This window comes from Gallus gallus, chromosome 1 (assembly GCF_016699485.2).
Source record: "Gallus gallus isolate bGalGal1 chromosome 1, bGalGal1.mat.broiler.GRCg7b, whole genome shotgun sequence".
NCBI classification, from domain to species: domain Eukaryota; kingdom Metazoa; phylum Chordata; class Aves; order Galliformes; family Phasianidae; genus Gallus; species Gallus gallus.
In genome coordinates, this window is record NC_052532.1 from 124,735,511 (window position 1) to 124,751,523 (window position 16,013).

Sequence of the window (16,013 nt, forward strand, 5' to 3'; positions counted from 1 at the left end):
TCTATTGTGATAAAGAAATCTGAGAATAGATTTCAAGATTGAGGGGAAAAAAATCAATTTTTTGGTTTATTTGTGACTCCATTTTCAGTTGACACAAATATATTGCCTGTGAATTTTCAAATGGAATGTATACAGTTGCAATCAAAAATTTGATCATGTCTCCTTGCCAGACTTTCACAAGCCCTCTCTTACCAGAGAGAAATACCCCTCGTTTCATAGTCACATCTTATTCATGCCATTGGTTTTTATCAATACATGCATTTGTCAACAATTATTTTCAAGAATGAAGCACAGGAAGAGTAAAACTTCATCAAAAATCTCCGTTGGTTTTCTTGAGCACTCACTAAGAATTGCAACCACCGCCATCAAACCAGGGCGAGGTGTTAGTTTCACAAAAAGAAGTCAAACATGCCAATAGTTTTATGGTTTTGTTGCTCTTTTTTACTGTTTCAATTAAACATAAAAAAAGTTTTGTTTCTTTATATATTAACTATTTTATATATTTTACAAGAGCTGTCCTGAAAGTAATGCTTCCCATTTTATTATGTCAGCCCATGACATCAGAGGTGGATGTTGGTGGTATGGCAGTAGAGGCTGAACTTTCCTGACAATATTCCACTACATGTTGTTGCTGTGCAACAGATGACAGCTGAGGGGCAGTCTGGCAAAACTGTGTCTGACACAGAAGTGCATATGAAACACAGGTGTATCATTGAACTCTATGTAGAAAAAATGGCACCCACTGACATTCATCAGTGCTTCCTGAGCATTGATGGAGACCAAACAGTGGATGTGAGCACAGTGAGGCAGTGGGTGTATGGCGTGTTTCAACAGTGGTGACAGTGGGTCACCTCCACTGGTGCAGACTGTTACAAGCATGGCATGCAGGCTCTTGTTCATTGCTGGTGAAAATGCATAGCTCATGGTGGTGACTATGTTGAAAAAGAGGTTTTGTTTTTTTTTTTTTTTTTTTTTTTTTGGTGACTGAGAATGTTCTCTATTAAGCAGTGTTATCGTGCTCTTTGTATCTGTTATAGTTTCCATAGAAATAATTAGGAGGCATTTCTTATGGAGCAACCTTTATAGATGCTACCCAGGACAATTCCCCTTCACTCAGCGCAGTTTGGGCAAGCCAAATGGTTTGACATCCATGCCATGTAAGATGGAAATTGTCTTCTAAAAAGGTTGGGTCTGATGCTGTGGGACCGTTGTTTGTACAGGCAGAGACAAAACTGCCTGAGAAGTGCCCAAGGCGTGCTGGCAAGGTTAGTCTGTTCTCTGGTATACATGCTGGTCTCACTGAGAACCTGAGTGTGCTATCAAAATCGAAGCAGTAGGAGTATTCAAGAGCATCTTGGCAAGGTGCTGTCATTCTGCTTTTTTTTACTCCCATGCGTGCATGTGAATGGCAGAGTGAGAACAGAGACTCCTCAGGTTCAGAATATACTTGATTCCCAAACATTTCAAGAAACTATTTGGCCTTTGACACTGATGACATACCATAGATTGCCAATAATGGCATGCCTGAACTTTTGTTAGAAAAATAAGCATATCCCTCAGTAATTCCCACACTCTTGGGTTAAACCACCACAGTATCATATTAATGGCACGGCTGATGAAATACAGAGTAATAGTAAATACTCAGCTAAATAAAACTTGTCCTCCACTCAGTGCTGTTTTTATGAGACCGAAGAAAAGTAGAACAATAAGCTGTGGCTGTGGGCAGCCTGGTCTAGTGGTTGGCAATCCTGCCCATGGCAGGGGGGTTGAAACTAAATGATCTTTGAGGTCATTTTCAACCCAAGCCATTTTATGATTCTTTGATTCTATGATTCTATGATTCTATGATTCCATGTCAGGCATTCATTTGTCAGCAGCACTGTTTTTGGAGACAGCTCGGAGTGACGGGTTATTCTTGTCCCACTCTCTTCACAAGAGTCAAGATCTTGCACAAAGCTGTTGATTTTCTGCTGAATTACTACGGCAAGTGTAGTTTCATTAACTACCCTTAAAATAAAGGAAGCATGAGAAAGAGGAAGAAATCACTGAGTGAAAGATAGAGGAATTCCCGAAAGGAAATACTATGAATAGGCGAGCTGGGAGAGGACGCATAGCCTACAGGTGAGGTTACGTTGTTTTTGTTCATTTTCCATAGGATGAATAAAATCTATCTTCAAAAGGAGTTCAGGCTTGGATAATAATTGTAGCTCTGCTTTTTCTCAGTATAAAGATTCAACCTGCTCACATCCACGAATAATACGAGGCTTATTATTCACAAGAGCTGAAATAGTGGGATTTATGCCAAAATTCCCCATTCTTTGTGCATCTAGGAAGAAACAAGTCTAGAAAACTGTGAGTGCAAGCAGGTATAAGAGTTCATTTCATTTTGAGGATGTGTTTCTTGCACGACTCTTGGAGGAGGTAATAATCAGTGGAATGACGTTGTTTCCACAGAGCCACTCTGTAGAGCTGGTATTGAACCGCTTTCTGTTCCATCTGGATGTGGCATTCAAAACCACATCGTTTGTCCGATTCACAACTTCTGTGTTTGGGTTTTCTGGGTACCTTTTTTTTGTCGGCTAACACAAAGTATGTGTAAAATCAGGAAAGACAGAAGGAAGACGAAAATGAGCAAGACGGATTGATATCCACATAGCTTTAAGTGGAATGGTTCGAGTTATCCCAGGGTTTATTTGCTGGTGTTTTTATTCCCTTTATGCTGACTATTAGAATATCCTGTTGCTATAGGCTAATGTGGAATGCGCTCTGCTTAAATGGTCAGAGTTCAGCGGTTTCACCATATTTTTGCAAGCAGAAAGCTGGTCCTTCATATTTTTTTTCTTTCATCCCAAGGGGCTTAGGCATGTGCTGGGAAAAAATCTACCACAAATTTCAAGTATGCAAACTCGTGGGCCTTTAAGACTTTAACTACTGAGAAATCCCAGCACAGACTTCACGCTTCGTAATAGAGCTGGGGCACGAAGTGTAATAAAATGTGCTTCCTGGTACGCACCGATACTACACTCACCTTATAATCATTCCAGCTAGGAGCCCCGTTTCTTTCGGAAGCATCTGGCATAGCAGCCTGAGCGCTGCCGACGGTGCTGGTAAGGGAGGTCGGCTGAGCGGGGGGACTTGACGTATGGTTGCCGTTGAAGGTCCCGATAGCGGAGCGGGGAGGCGGCCGCCAGGGGCTGCTCTGCGCCCGGCACGGAGCGGGCAGGCAGCGCCAATCTCGCCTTGCGCTCGTCCCGCACCCCGCTCCGCTATCGGGACCTTCAACGGCAGCCATCCAAAAAGTCAATCGCAAACCGACTCCTTGCTAACACACGCACCCTTCCTTACTCCCTCTTAGTTCTATATCACAAAGGTTTTAGTGGCTTGTTTTCCTGAGAAATGTCCTCATCCCACAGCCTTTGCAGTTTGTGTGCGTTCCTGAGTTTGGTACACTTGCTTTTCCTGCTTCCCTGTCTCATTCATTTATCACCCCATCCACTTTTTCATGATAGCTCCTATAATTATCTGCTATTTTAAGTGCCATGAGTACCTAAATACTGAAACCAGTGACAGACTCATTATACCAGATGATAGCTGTCTTGGTCAACAGAGGGCTGGCTGTAGGTTTGGGAACAGATTTCATTACAGTTGCTAAGCCTTCTGGTGGCTGACATCACTGTCACCCTCTGACACTGCGAGTCAGGTTGGTGCGTGCTGAGGAAAGAGAAGGCAACGAGACATTCCTACTCTTCAGAAAGGAACCAAAACACAGAGTGAGTATGGATGGGTTATTTTGGGGATAACAAAAGTGGCAGTTGTAGAACAAACACAGCTAATTTTACTTCTGCTAAGCACAGCACAAAAAAAATGCTTCTTGGTGAATGCTTATTGCTGTGTTCGCAGATCGACTTCATATGTGCCACATGTGCTTATTGTTGTTGCATTGTGATTTCAAGCTTTTATGAAGTGATAAGCCACATATTAATAGCTTTAACAGAAGGTGCCCTAGTTGTTAACATGGTCACACCTTGCAAGAACAATATGTTATGTCCATTTCTGATTCTAGAAATATGCAACATTCTATGCTTTAAAATACACAAGGTAAATGCCTAGTTGGTACTTAAATCTGCTCAGTATATTATCTTACACAAATTCCTACCCTGTTGCTCAGTACTGCTATAAAAATTTGCTGCCTCAGAATGCAAAATATTAACTCATTTCCCAGGAATCTCTCTGGGTAAGGTTGTGAAAGCAGATCTGGAAGTTGCAAGCGCATTTGCTCTTGCTTAGTCTTACTCAAAACTTAACTATCGTCTAACTCTTGCATAGTAACAGGTGTTCCAGTGCATTAAAGTTATTACCCTAGATTAGAGGAATCTCTCTCTCTCTTTTTTTTTTTTTTTTTCTCCTTTATTGCTTTTATTTTATCAGTGGAATATAGATGTAATCCTAGAAACCTTCAGCTCATTAAAAATTGTGCTGGTAGTACTGTAAATGAGTTTCATAGTGGCAGGATTCCACCTCATAACTACAACTGAAGTCACTGAAAATATTTGAAATAAAGTATAAGGGATACAGTGGTCACAATAGCTGAAAGAAAACCAAACCAGAGTGTTTTCATCATCATAAAAATTAGGAAACTTTGCGTGTGTTCTCAATCCTGGATACTTTAATAGATGAAATGAAATGAAATGAAATAATGAAATGAAATGAAATGAAATGAAATTAGTATGTTGAAACTTTCCTTTATTTGCATTGTGAAGACAAGGGTGAAAATACCAAATGTGTTGTCTTTATGGTAACTCTTTTCAACCTGCCCTTTTGAGTAGGCAGTGCATGAAAGCATTTGCCCATGAGTAATACCTTATTAAGCTGTCAAGATTTGATGTGACACACTTTTCTCCAAATTTGCATGCCTGATAATAGTCTTCCTAAATATCACCTTCAGGTCCTTTGGCAAAAAAAGTATCCCATCTGAAAGAAACACTGGATCAGATGGTGGTGGTGGGACAATCTCAGGGCAATGTCTGCATGCGAAATAGAAACAGAAAGTTCAGGCCATTAAAAGCTATATGGTCTACTGCCACGCTAATGTTGAGTTCTTTGTGTAGTGAGGGCTTGTTGCATGCTTGTAAACATGTTTCCATGACTCATTAAATCCTCCAAAATGAAAGCTCTCACATTTCTAGTACAGTGAAGCTGTCATTTTTAGATTTAATTATAAACAGGGTATACAATGAGCTACCTAACTTGTCCCCTTATCTGAAGGAGGAGAATGGCTAGTGACCTCTCCTTTCTCCAAACAACACTAAAATCCACTTTATTTGAAAGATGAAGGAGTGGAAAGTCCTTGACAAAATAAAAGGAGTGCATAAATGAATGCCAGCTGGGTAACTAATATTTTACATAACAAGTAGGAATATATGTTTTGTGAACCTATTTAGTGTTCAGCTTAAGCGGCTATAGTAACCATAGCAACTCCTCTATCACCTGTTTGAGACACTGCAATATCTTAATGAACTGTGCACCAAATGCTCTGCTAATATTTGTTGAATGTTAATGATATTATCTCTTGGAGAGAGCTACACTGAAAGACAAATGTGTAGAAAATGCAGGAGACAGGAAAAAGCAGAATGGTGTGTACCCATTGCCCGCAGTGTGCCCATAATCACAGCTAACTGCTCTGAAGGCTTTGGTGGTCTGTGGTGGCCCAACAAGCAATATTAAAGGGAAAGTTTTCCTACACTGATTGAACATGGGAACGCACAGTGAGGGACCTAAAATACACTTCTAATCAGTTCCCTCCCTTGAAGCAGTTATTAATTTACAAGTGCTGCCAAGCCATTTACTTTATTTGGAGGTTTCTGAATCACATGAAGCTGTAACAATAAAGAACTATCTGTAGTGCCAGTTTGAGTCATTTTAGGCTCTGCATTTTAGGTGCTATTTCTTCCTTTTCAGTTTCCAAGCCATAAGTGATCAGAGCTTTACTCTTCTGCAGTTTAAAATATGGGTATGACAGAATAATTTTTCTGTGCCCCACAGCCCCAAGCCTAAGTATGCAGGGATGGCCTGCAGAATTATCTTCTTAAAGTATCATCACTTTTTCCCAAAGGACTGTTGTAGTAGACTTTATTTGTCTAGTCTATGAACTACTTAGGGGGGCAGGTGGTTTTCAGTTAACTGAAGATCCTAGTGAATTTTGAATTCCCTTAATAAAAGATGTATGGAAACTATTTAAATCATGGAAGTCTTTGATTTCAAATCTCCAATATTTATTTATCTCCCACTTCAGTGTGAATTGCATTATACTGTGTACATAAACTTCTGCTCCTGAGTTCACATGTGCAAAGTCAACAGTTACCAAGTCATTTTGTCATTAGGCAACATGGCAGCAAAATTCAACACCTTTGTATGTACCAAGGGTTCTTCATGTCCAGTTTTTAACTGCTGTGCTACAGAGTACCAACTTCTTCCCTCTTAATCCCAGAAGGATTCCAGAGACTGAAAGCAATGAAAGCATGAGTGACTTGGTGATCCAGAATCTCCAGGACTTCACTTGCAATTGCCATTTACATAAAGGACCTTCTTGGTGCCCAGTATATGAAAAAGGCCTTTATGAAATGGGAGCTGGAATCCTCACAGAATCATAGAATTGAGTTGGAAGAGACCTTTAAAGATTATCTAGTCCAACTCCCCTGCAATGAACAAGGACATCTACAGCACAGAGCCCCATCCAGACTGACCTTGAATGTCTTCAAGGATGGGGCTTCCACCACCTCTCTGGGAAAACTGTGCCAGCACCTCGCTACCCTTACTGTAAAACACCTTTATCTGATATCCAACCTAATACCCCTTCCTTAAGTTTGAAACCATTTCCCTTGTCCTATCACAGCAGACTCTACTAAAGAGTCTATTCCCTTCTTTCTTATAGCCTTCTCTTAGATACTTGAGATATACTTCACAGTGTATTACTGCAAAATACAAGACAATGAAGATGCTGGAAAAACAGAGTACGTGCGTATATGGCAAGGTGTGGCACCGGGGATTAAAATCTACATGAAATAGCTTAGAAGGCATGCATTAACCTTGCACTCAGTGCAAAATAATGGTGGTGGAGAATGTGTTGCAAGCATGGCTTAGAATGGTTGATTCTCCCTATAAAGAAAAACGTGTACTCATGGAGTATGACAAACTTGGCAATATCTGTGTCAAAGTGACTAATGCAGACTAGTAATAAGCTGTGGAAGTAAGAAATGCAGCACTAGAGCCTGATGGTATGCATTTCATCTCTGTGCTGGCCTTCATATTCCAAAATCTTATCAGAATCAGATTCTCCAAGTTACTGGTCTTCATGAAAAAGTTTAGGAACATAAAAAATAGAATCTTCATGGACCAGTTTGTGGTGTTGTTGTTATTTTAACATAATTTGATACTTATTTTAGTATTTTTAAGAAGGGTACCTTATAGTACAAGAATCAAAGGACTGAACTATGAAGCTGGTTTGCTTGGAACCTGGAGAAGTGCATTACCTTTACTGTCATTGTCTTTTGCTGACAGTGCCATGTAACAAAATGAGAGGCCCAAGAAGGGACACATCTGGAAGTGTGAGCTAAATAAAGTAAAAATTCTTCTGGAAACTGGTAAACCTACACTATATATGTCCGTAATTAAAAAGAATGAGGTACACTGGCTCATAAAAGTACCATCTGAAAACAGTTTAGAGGTTAGAAAAAGACTACTTGGCACAGGCAGAAGGGCAAGCCATGACCAGGCCTGTCCCCTCAGAGCAGCACTCCCAATGGGCCTGCTTCACAGTGCCGTGCTTCAAACCTCTCCTGTGCTGGTGTACAGAAAGAATTTTAGGCAGTGCTCCTGGTGAGAAGAAGCATTAATTTCCATTGGGATGACTCTTTCCTGCTTTGCTGCTTTGATGCTTTGTGGTGTCTGTCCACATCCTTGAATTGCTTAACTTAATATTTTCTGGTAAGAACATTCTTTTGGTTTTCTCCTAAGTTCTTTTCCTGCTTTTCTCATTTGAAATTAGAATAATGTGATTTTCCTGTGAGTAAAACTTCCCACGTAACTGCATAACATTATCAGTACCAAGAGCCATGCTGAAGCAATGGGAAAGGATACTAATTCGGTGTTTCATAAGTAAACTGACCTTGAGGGTAACCTGTGAACTCCAGAGGCTACAAGTCAAACCCTGAGTCATGTATATTCGCACATTCCCAGTTGTATAAAGAGGTTTTCCTAAGCAAAAGGACTTCAGAATTGGGTTTAGTTTTTTGTTGTCATTCCCCTGCTCACCCCCTGCAGGCCTAATCCTTACCACAGACATTGCTATGCACTGGCATCCTGGCTAGAGAAAGGGAAAACAATCTTCAAACTCCTTTCTTTTCAACAGAAGGAGAGTTTACATTTAATTTTACCCCAAAATTTGAATGTGTTTCTGTTAAACACGCAGACACGCACACAAAATTTTCTAGAAATAACTGCATATTTAGGAAAGCAAAAGTAGCTTCAATACGAAGTTGAAGAATTAGAATGGGGGGAAACCAAATGCCTTGCCCAGGAACATGAGCAGCTTACTGGATGAAGTTTGTATTGCTGCTCTTTAAGGTACAATTCTGAGTCCTGTGACAAAGAAAACTTTACTACACGAGGTTTCTATTTGACTGTGTTGCTGTATAACCAACAGATAACTTTTCCATCTCCTGTCCCTGCTTCACAGAAGCCCGTTTTCCACACGGAGGCAGCTGGCATGGATAGTTGGAACTGTGGGAAGAAAAGATAAAGGAGAATTCCCCGAGGGAATACTCCTAGGGTAGGCTTTCTTGTAAAGTTGGGTTTTATGAGAAAATATAGATTGTTGCGGAAATTTTGTTGCTTTTTCTGCCTAGAAAAAAATGAAACAAAAAAGATTTTAGTCTGACCAGAATTTTTAGGCAAATTTAGCTGTGTTGATCCGAGCTGAAACATCCGATTTCAACTCAGTGAAATGCAGGTTGTTCTTCCCAACAGTGGTACTTTGTTTCATGGGATTTGTGGAGAGATGCTTTTGATATGTGCCTGAATCTTTACTTGTGTAACATGATGCATTGCATAATTGATTTTTGAAGTCAGTCACTAAATAAGTTGTTGATAGAAAATACAATGTAATGAAATTGCTTCTTTTTTATTCCCCATGCTAATGAAGGCTTGCAGAAACATAAAGCATATTGTCTTATTATTTTATCATTCTTGATTTCATGGATGCTTCTTAAATCTTTAGTATTAAGAAAAAAAAAACAATGTCATTTAACTATTACTTTTAAAAGTAATGAGGTATCATTGCCAACCATCAACTAGCAAATAAAAAAAGTAACCTCAGTAAACTAATTATGATTTGTATTAAACTCTGCATGTACCTGTATTAGAGATCAGATGGTTTAGAACCTCTGCGTCCTTCTACCATCCTTCTTTGCCAGTCTTTTTAACTCACTGTACTTCCATATAGTTTTGGAACAGACTTTCAGAGATTTCTTCCCACTGATTTATTACAGGCGACTGTGCACCAACTTGTTCAGCCTAGCAGATCAAGCATCTGCCCTGTAGCACAGATGCAGTGAAATGAAATCCAGAAGTTAATAGTCTTTTGATTAAAATAGCTGAATCAAAAAGTCTAGTCAGTTTTGTCATTAAGGCGGGTATAGATGGATCATTTCGTACCATGTTTCTGTCTGTCTGAGTCATGCATTGTTTAGATTGTGTAAGCGATGGAGGAAGGAGTTGTTCTGAAGACACCTTCCTTCTCTCTTGCCTGTGGCTGGTGCAGCCTCAAATGGGTCCAGAGCAGTCTGAAGGATGCTGTAAATAACTGAGCAAAGGGAATGGTCTTCTGAGGACTGCTCCCCCGAGAGGGCTGCAGTGTGCTCTCATCTCTGCCTTTTCAGTGATACCCTGCCAAGAGGCTGAGTCATCTTGCTTGAAAGGTAATGGATTTCCCAAAGGTCAGCCTTAAGGACTTTGTACGCTGTAGCTTTCAGTCTCCATTTGTAAATTGAAGGTTGCCTGACATTGCTGGTCTTATTTTTTGAACTTCTGTTGGATGTGCATTTAAATACCCACGTCAGACACTCTGCCAGGGTAATTAGTTCATCTTTCTTCCATTTACCACAGCAGTGTTGATAAAAGCAGTTAAGTACTGCTTTGCAAGGTTCAACTCTGCACTTTCTTATATTCATCAGCTATGTATTTTAAAATTAGTGTGACACTTTCACATTGTGACAACAGCTTTCTTTTTGAAATATACTGATAGTATTTCAGACTTCTTTTAATTTTTATGCCATCGTCTCAGAAATGTTTCCAACTTACAGCTTTCTAATTCAAGTGTTATTGTGCCAGCTCTACTTGAGGTTATTTTTACATTCCAGAGTTGCCTGGAGTTATATATTCTAGTGTTATCTAGATTATTAAGTAGCATTTTGTATTCTGAACATCCCAGTCTTCCTGCAGGTGCCAATTTGAATCTGCTAGGGGAGGAACTATTAAAAGCATCAGAAATGAATTGCAACATTAGTTTGAATATGAATATTACCTTTTCATCCCAAAGTGCAACTGTTCCGCTGCTTGTTTATTTTAAAAAACACACGCATCTTTGCTTTTACAGTTGTCTATTGCAAAGGAAAGGCAATCTATTTGTGACAGACTTCATATCTGAAGACACTTAAAATGTTGATTTTCAAGCTAGGTTCAGTTCTTTTCAGCCTATGTGCTGGGTCATATTTTTCTCTGCTGTACTCCTACTGTGTATAACAGACCCTGGGGTCTGATCCATCTCTATCTGGACCAGCTCAGTAAAGACACAGAATGGTTCTTCTGATTGCAGCTTATATTGAATTCTCTGCACCGAGAAAGACATCCATGGCAGCTGTAATTTAGCTAATGAGAAGAAGTCCTTTTTTCCTCTTCCCATTTTGCACCCAGTGCTACTGGCAGGGATCTGGCTGGCCTGGACTACATAACATTGCTTTATATGATAAAAATTCCAGTGATCAAGTAATTCCATGTTAGGTTGCTCTGCATTTGGTTCACCTGTTTGAAACCGTTCTTGAATGTGGCAATTTATTGGAAAGAATATAGCTAATTATGGAAGGCTTAGTTAACAAATGAGAACAAGTAGAAGTCTCAGATTTTGAAGTAGTGCTGCATTTCTGGTATCATGATCACTGCCATTGCCTTGTCACAGTTTTTAACCTTCAGACTTGTTCACTGTATTGATTACCACTGAGCTAACCTTCATTCTGCCCTTTGTCCTTGTAACCATTTGTCTTTTAACATACATCCATGAGAATCCTCCAAGGCTGCGGGGCTCCCAGCCATGACTTTGCTCTCAGTGATGCAGGTGTTTGCCCTTGGCGGTGCCTGAACTTCCACCTGGTACCACCTCCTCTGGCTGCCTTTCTTCCACAAGTTCCCACTGGACAGACTGTAAAAGTTTCTTCCTTCGGGGCCAGAATCCTTTTTCCCTCCCTTGAAGATGGTATGACTTTCTCACACACATACATACACTTGGGTGACAAATGCGAAAACAAATATCTGGAGGAAGGTTTAAAAACCAGCACCAGTCTTTTCTTGCATCCAAACTGGCATCCAAACTCTTGTTCCTCCCATCTAGCTGTGCCATTGTGTCTCTGGAGATGGAGTAAATCCAGTTCAGACGTTGACCCTTTTGTATTCTTTGCTTCCTATTCCTTGCTAATTTTTAAATTCTGCACTTTTATCTAAATCACTGTCACCAACAGAGTTTCTCTCTAAGGCACCAATTACTTCAAAAAAGCATTATTACCCTCCTTTTGAATGCATCTTGGAGGGGATCCTCCCGGATTTAACCAGTGCAAAAGGTTTTCGCATACCACGTACTCAGTTCAAGTGACACGTGTCCACTCTGCTATGTTTGGGCATCAGAGGAGAAGCATTCCTGCTAAGTGCTCTTAATGCACCCCTCTCTGTGCACTGCAGCTGCTAAGAGCCATTGTGCAAGCACGCCTGACAAGACCATCACAGGAGGATCAATGAGTTGTCTCTGCTTTGGTCTTACCCTGTGCAGGGTGTTGTGAATAGCCATCGAGATACTTGGTTTGTGTTGCAAGTGAAGCATAATGGGATCCTCCCACTTCAGAACATGTACCTGATGAGCACAGCTGGCCTGGGATGAAGTGCTTTACATCAGCTTTTCCCTCCATCCCTCCTTGCTTCTCAGCTGGACAGTGCCAGTATTATGCAAACTCCCCTCTTGGTGGCACTTAGGAGAAAAATCATTGTTGTTTTTCAATGAGAAAGCAAACAAGCAGATTTTTCAGACCTTCCTTTCCCTGTGACATACCCAGCACTGGAGCTTATCTATCACGTTTAGCTTTTATAAGCTAAAAGGGAATATATTTTAAGAAGCCTTTAATTAAAATCCTGGCAGCACATCACTCTAACAACTTATTATTTCACTTTTTTTTTTTTTCCTGCAGCTCAGTTCAGTAAGATTTCTTGTACTGATAGGAATTTTTCTGGAGAGTGACTGCATTTTGCCGTGGTAGATAAAACCCTCACAGAAGCAAATCCATGATGTCGGAGCTTTTCTTCAGTCATCAGATCTGCCTGATTGTCCCCTTGAGATCAAAAGACAGCTTTCCCTTTAGGGAAACAGAAAGACTAATGGCTTTCTGAACTGATAGAAGGCGAGGGGAAAAGAAATTGGAAAAGAGTGGGTGGTATGAATTTGTGAATTTGCAGCTTTCTGTTTCTCCACTTTTCTGTTTCTTTGCTTTTGACTCAAGAAAGGCGTAACTCACATTACAATGGCACTACAGATTTGGGATATATATATATATATATGCATGTATGTATGTAGGCTTTTTGTTTGTTTATTTTAATGGAAGCCACTGAGGGGCAGCAGATAAAAGCCGATCTTGTTAAAATCAGAAATATGTGTATGTTTCCTTTGAAGTCGCAATTGGGCTCCAGTATTATGTTGCACAAGGAGCGAAGTTTCAGAAGTCAGGAAATCACCCTAAAGAAGGGAAAGCAGGCAGAGGTGGCTGAGGATTTGCCACCAAGACAACATCTCACAGCAGAGCAGCACTTGCTCTTCATGCAACTGGCGTATGGCATTTTCCTAACTTTCTGCTCTCATTACGACACAACTTCTTTCTTAACCTGACACGAGGAAATAAATAGGTGCATTCGGAACACCCGTGGCTGCTACTACCATGAAACACTGCCACTTTGCAGGGCTGCTGCTGTGTGTTCTGCGTGGCTGTGGGGCGTGGGGAGTTCCTCTGGACATCCCCACGTTCTTACTTAAGTCCCGGGAGCCCTTTAAGCAGACCCAGAGCAGTTAAACGAGAATAATCTCTCCCACCTCAAATTAACTTCCCTCTTTATAGCCCTGGACACTGTTTCCAGCTGCCTCCAGTCTTTCAAATCCTTGAAAGCTTTCCTAATCCTCCGGTCGGCAGCCTTTATGAGCTCTCCTCCCTCCCTCCCCTCTCTCCTGATTGGCGAGGCGATGGCACGGCCTGATTCAGCCAACTGCTACATCCCTGCGCTGCGGTTTGAAATAGGAGCCAGGCGGACAGTTGCCTCCCCGCTCCTGACTTTTAATAGGCTGGGAAGGAAGGCTAGGAAACTTGACATTGTCTTAGGAAGGGTCCCCCTAGCAAAGGATAAAAGAAGAGAGAGAGGGGGGAGAAAAATAGTAAAAACAGCCAAGACGAGGGGGGAAAAACTTGCGTACAGCGGGAAACTTGATGGATCCCTGCCCTGCGGCCGGCGGCGCGGCGTAGCCCCTTCCCGGCTGGATGGATGATGGGAAGCTCACCATGAGGCAGGTGAGGAGCGCGGCTCCGGGCGGCGGGAGCGCCGTGCTCTGCGGCACCGAAGCTTCTTTTCTTTCTTTCTTTCTTTTTCTTTTTTTTTTTTTTCTCCCCTTAACCTCTCGTAAAGTAAGTTTCGGGGGAAATGGAAGCATAAGAGATTTATTTATTTCCATTTTCAAATTTTCCTTGCCGTGCGGGTCGCTGTGCGCCTGTTTAGGGGGCGAACGACGTCTGTGAGATCCGTAAATCAATTCCCGCTTGCCGTGGCTTGCATGCATTGTGTGGGCTTGTCTCCGTGACATGGAAAAGGAAAGGGCTCGCTGTGTTATAGGGCTAAACACGCCAATAATTCAGCCCGGGGATAATTTATTAAACTGCTCTGCGTGAGCTCCTTGCCTGCCAGTGCTTTAATCTTCTGATTGCTTTAAAACGTGGTAGTTTCAAGCTGTCTTACAGCCTCACAAAAGTACTTTAAGATGGGTTTTCTAGTGAATTTTTTTCCCAAGATTATTCAAATGAGATTTTTTTTTTTTTTAATTCACCTGAAGGGACAAAAGGAGCTTTTATTCTCATTCGCTCAGTTAAAAGGAACAGTGGTGAGATGGTGTTGATTCTCACTGCTTCTAGTTTTGCAACGACAACATGCAGTTAGAGGAGCCTGTAGGAGCCAGGCAAGCTGGTGGGGCCGGGTCTGAAGGCTGAATCTGTCCTAGTTCACAAAGCCCTGCCAGTCTGCTTCCGAATCTTGCACTTACTGTGTTATTTTCTAGGTAGCCAATGGGTAAATGCGAGGAAACGAGCGAAGGTACTCTTCTGTACGGGTGTTATTCATTCAGCTCTCAGTGGGACTTTCAGACTACGCGCCCTGGGAGTGCGTGTGCAGATTTTGCACCTGTAGTGCAAACGGAGCGTTTGTTTTGTGTTTGCTTTCTGTAAGCGTGGTGGGAAATCTCAGCTTCCTCACCCTGCTCTCCTCTGAGTGGAGGGAGGTGGAGAAGGGGGAAGGAGAGGATGCAGGTGAGGGGGGGGGGGGGGGGGGGGGGAATGGTATTTCCTTCTCCCACCAGACAATAAAATACTCCTGTTGTTTTTAAGAGGGAGGGAAATTCGTGTCCTTGCGAAGCCAAATGAAGGGCATTCTGTGTACCGCGTACCTCAGCTTGGTCAGTGGGGTGCACGCAGTCATCAGAAGTCATTATCACCGCAAGAGGGTACTTTGGCACAGGGGGTTGCCGGTGGGGAACAGAGAAAGAAGCAGTTGCAGGCTGACAGTAAAGAAAAGCAAAAAAATAGTAAAACGCTCTGGGAAACACGCGCTTCGCTCACCTGAAGCGTCTGGTTTTATGTCTTACCGAGCTTCGTAGCTGGTGGGTTAAAACAGAACGAAGAAGGCGAATGACATGAGGAAGCCCGGGTACCCTCCCTCCCGCTCTGAGGGAAGAGGTGAAGGGAGGATGGAGGCGTTCCGCCTGAGGAGCGGTGCAGGCACAGGCACAGCGCCGGCTCCTGCATGGCCCGGCACGCCCCGGGTTCCCGCCGCCCGGCCCAGCTGCTGCTGGTAGGGAGGCAGGGCCAGCTGAAGGGCGGGCTGCCAGAGCTTGTTGAAACACCTGCCCCCGAGTGCGGTTTCGCACCCCGAGCCAAGGGAACGATTTAAAAGTATTTCCCCGGGTCTGGTTGTTTTCTTGTGCGCGGCTATTTTCGGTTTGGCAGGGGAAGGCTGGCTGTGCCGAGGGGGCTGGTGGCCGGGGGGGTGGCTGCTTGTTTGGGTGGGAGCTGAGGGCTGAGGCGAGCCGTGGACTAACCGTATGGGGCCGTTAAGGAAGTCGTTACGGCCGCCACTTCGGAGAATGAGTATCACGTGCACCTGGAGCCCATGCCCCTGTTTGTAGTTTCCCATTCTTATGGGAAAGAGGAATGTGCAGATGGCTTTCCTGTTGGCCCATTTACTGCCCTCCTGTGCGGAGCCCCTACACAGTGTCCTCTCTCCCTCCCTGTCCTGTTGCCTTCCTGCCCTCCCAGGTGCTCCCATCTCCATCTTCACACCAGATGGTGTAAGGGTGGAAGGGCCTGACTTGACTCCCTGCTCTTATACTGGGATTAGAAACCAGCTTCTCCCACCTAGAGATGATCTTGGTGGAGGCTACAGCTTAACTTGGG

General features: G+C 42.5%; 1 protein-coding gene across 6 annotated transcripts in view; it reads left to right on the top strand.

Annotated features, from left to right (window-relative positions):
- Positions 1 to 16,013, top strand: part of MID1 (midline 1) — a 241,684-nt gene that overhangs the window by 89,172 nt on the left and 136,499 nt on the right. For 2 of the 6 annotated variants that reach the window (NM_001397665.1, NM_204129.2), the window contains exon 1: positions 13,598 to 13,865. The exons of the other annotated variants lie outside the window; for them this stretch is intronic. The gene's annotated coding sequence lies outside the window, so the exon portion shown is untranslated. Of the gene's footprint in view, positions 1 to 13,597; positions 13,866 to 16,013 lie in introns of those variants that run through there. 6 annotated transcript variants of the gene reach the window in all.